At 37.8% G+C, this 3,327-nt stretch overlaps 1 non-coding gene across 1 annotated transcript; it reads left to right on the forward strand.

Moving 5' to 3' along the window:
- Positions 1-3,255: 3,255 nt before the first annotated feature.
- Positions 3,256-3,327, forward strand: Trnaw-cca (transfer RNA tryptophan (anticodon CCA)). Its single transcript has one exon. It is a non-coding gene; the product is annotated as a tRNA-Trp (tRNA).

Below are 3,327 nucleotides of genomic sequence, written 5' to 3' on the forward strand. Positions count from 1 at the left end.
TGAAACAGGCGGCTGATAATCGCAAGACCAATCTATTGTAATGTTTTGTAGAGGCTGTCTGCCTTTCGTATCTTTCGTCAAAATAAACACTCATTTGGAGTCATCATGCTTGTAGACGGAATTCTACGGTATATGCTTAATTTGCTGTAACGGCGTCTCTGCCGCGAAATGTAATAATAGTAAACGTAATAGACCTTGCCAATTTAGATAATTCCCGAAATCCTTCGCAAATGAAACGTAAAGTACGTCAATCGTGTGCATTGAAAATATGCGCATTGACGATGACTTAATTTTGGTTTCTTTGTAAGGGAATTTGTGAAATGGATATTCCTGTAAAACTACACGGAATTTACCTAGCACATAATTTCCTATTAAGACTTATACATCTTTATTCCGTAAGCTGCTTATACCTGAATGGAATATTTACACTAGTCTAAGGGACGGTAATTTTCTTCAGAATGTTTGATTGTAGCTATGAAGCTTAAGTTACGATTGTCCGCGTAGCGCGCAAAAAATATATATATTTATATAATTATATATAGTCACAAGCAGGGGCTATTTTCACATGCCTCCTGGCACGTTCGTGCAGTGAGATTATAAATCCGTGCAGCAAGAAATAAAAATCAGTGCTTAAATATTTCTATACATTCAAGTTTCAACTTGTCAAATGACCATGAATTTAACTTCTTCCGCAAAGTAAGATCAAGGCGCAAATCATTATGTCCAAATGATATTGATATAGTAGCGAGATTAAAAATCCGTGCAGCGACAATTAAAAATTCGTGCTTAAAATGTGCCGTTGAAATGCTTAGTAGGGACTTTGATACGGTTACTTTCAGGCAGTGGCGTGGCTAAGGGAGCAATGGAGGGCATATGTCCTGGGCGCCGTCCTAAGAGGGTGCCGAATCAGAGCCCCTAGATTGATTCTGCGCCCCTCCATGCGGTAAAAGTCAACATTTTTGTGTAATTTTTTCGAGGGGAGCGGTCACGTGGTTTTGGTTTACATGGTTTAGCAGTTCTCTGGATATAGCCAGGGTCTATAATGTAGCGCGGTTTTTGGCTTGCCACAGTCTATAGTAGGGCTATTATCAGCATTACTTATTTGCTTTTAGAATTCATCAAGTTAAAAGTTTGTCAAAGGATAGTGGCAACTCTCGTAAAGGGGGAATTAAGTTTACCGGTATTTTGCTTTATATAAATATTTATCTGGTAATTAATTCCAGTTCAGAGCACATCTGACAACACAGGTAACTAAGAAATCAAATATAAATTTTGCTATTGTTACACTACAGGTCATAGTAAAAGCTTTTATGAAAAGCAAGTACAAGAATCTTATGTTTTGGCTTATTTTACTGGAAATTAAGTTCAGAGAACTTCTTACGACGCAATTAAAAAGTAGCTACAAAAATTATACGGTATATCAACTTTACTATTGTTATACTACAGATAAAAGCTTTTAGAATTGTATTCCTTCTGTAATAAAAAGCAAGTACACAAACCCCCAGTTTGGCCTTAGGGAGCGATCGTTATTTATGACAGAGGGTGAAATGGGAAAATTTAGGGAGGAACACAAAATTTTTGGGGTCTTTAGGGGTGGAACCTGAAATTTTAGTTGAACCAGGAGAGGGATTGTTAAATTTTAAATGGAGAAAATTAGGAAACAAGGGGGAACGCGAAAATTTTGAGCGGGCGCGAGGGGGGAATGCGAAATTGTTTGTAAATATTTTTTCCAAAATGCCCATCCCCCCTGCCGTAAATAACGATCGGTCCCTTATGTTATGTGAAATTAAGTTCAGTTCAGAGCACTATCTATTGTTAGTTTGTTTGTTATCTTATAGATAAAGCTTTTAGAGCTGGGTTCCTTCTTTAGTGAAAAACGCACTAACGCCATGTACAAGTGACAATAATTATTAAAAACGTACACATATACCCCCAAAACCTCGCCTATAAGCATATAGAATGCTTCTGATGAAAGCTAAATTAATCCAGGTGCCATTATGGAGTTTGAGCAAATAAATGACACATCCGAGCATATACGAACAAGTATTATTGTAAGACCAATCTTTTGTATTGGCATATTTACGCAAGTTTCGTATGAACTTATCTTTCATCAAAAACACTATATAAACTTGTAGACGAGGTTCTACGGTATACAATTATTCTAAAAGAATCTTGATCACAATTTATATGCATAAAAATTGTGATCGCGTCGGTTTGAGCCTAACATTTTTCTTGTAAGACGGTCTGGATTTGTGCAATTTATAGTAAAGTCCACATAGGTCCCCAAAGTTTCTTTCAGATATTAAAAGATTAGATTCCCATAAAGACGAAATAATAATCTTTAGTGGGGACCTATGTATTTTTTACATCGGCTATTTTAAAAAGATAATCAGGCATGCACAGCATGTGCAATAAAACAGCATTAAATTTTTCTTATTCTAGCAGATTTTTAGAAACACGTGGTGAATCGCGGCCACTGCTGTAGGTTAAATGCATATGTACTGCATGAACGATGTAGGGCAGGGCGATCTATTCAAAATCGTATTCATCCGTTAATCCGATTAATTACGTCACTTCGACAGAGAATGTTATTATAGACGAATCCAAATACACGCATTCCTACACATGACTAGCAGCCTTTAGTTGGGTAGCCGTCGGCTACAATGCACCCAAAATGTGAAATGATTCGGCCTTGGCGGAAATTTTAAACTGCATTCCATCACCCGTTTTACACCTTCCGCGAAAACACAGGTAGACAAAAGAATGATTAAAGTTTACAACACAATAGGCCCTATAGTTCCTTCGGCAAAACACACAGCTTCTACATGGTCTATTCGCTGTTGAAGTGACATAATAATCGGATTAACTACACCATATCAAACGCTACAAATGGATGTACTTGCGAACAAAAGGACTATGTATGAATAGATGCGACGGGATTACCTGCGGAATTATCTCTATTGTATATATTATTCTATTAACCCTCCTCGTCCTTGCATCTTCTCTATGTGTTAGGCAGCTTTTATTTGCACAATGGGGCGCTCAAAACACCAGGTTGGTGCTAGCGGCTACCCAAAGATGGCCGACCAAATCCTGACCATGACTTGGCTCGTTGGATTCGTCTATACGACATCCAAATATGCATGCATCAATAAGATAAGATAATGATAAATGATTGTGCATGATGTAATTCAGTGTAATATACAAATAATGTGTGGTATATGATTAGGAAAATGGTAGTTGATGTCAGCATCTGACTCCGTGGCGCAACGGTAGCGCGTCTGACTCCAGATCAGAAGGTTGCCTGTTCGAATCACGTCGGGGTCA

The sequence above is a fragment of the Amphiura filiformis genome, unplaced genomic scaffold (assembly GCF_039555335.1).
Source record: "Amphiura filiformis unplaced genomic scaffold, Afil_fr2py scaffold_216, whole genome shotgun sequence".
NCBI classification, from domain to species: domain Eukaryota; kingdom Metazoa; phylum Echinodermata; class Ophiuroidea; order Amphilepidida; family Amphiuridae; genus Amphiura; species Amphiura filiformis.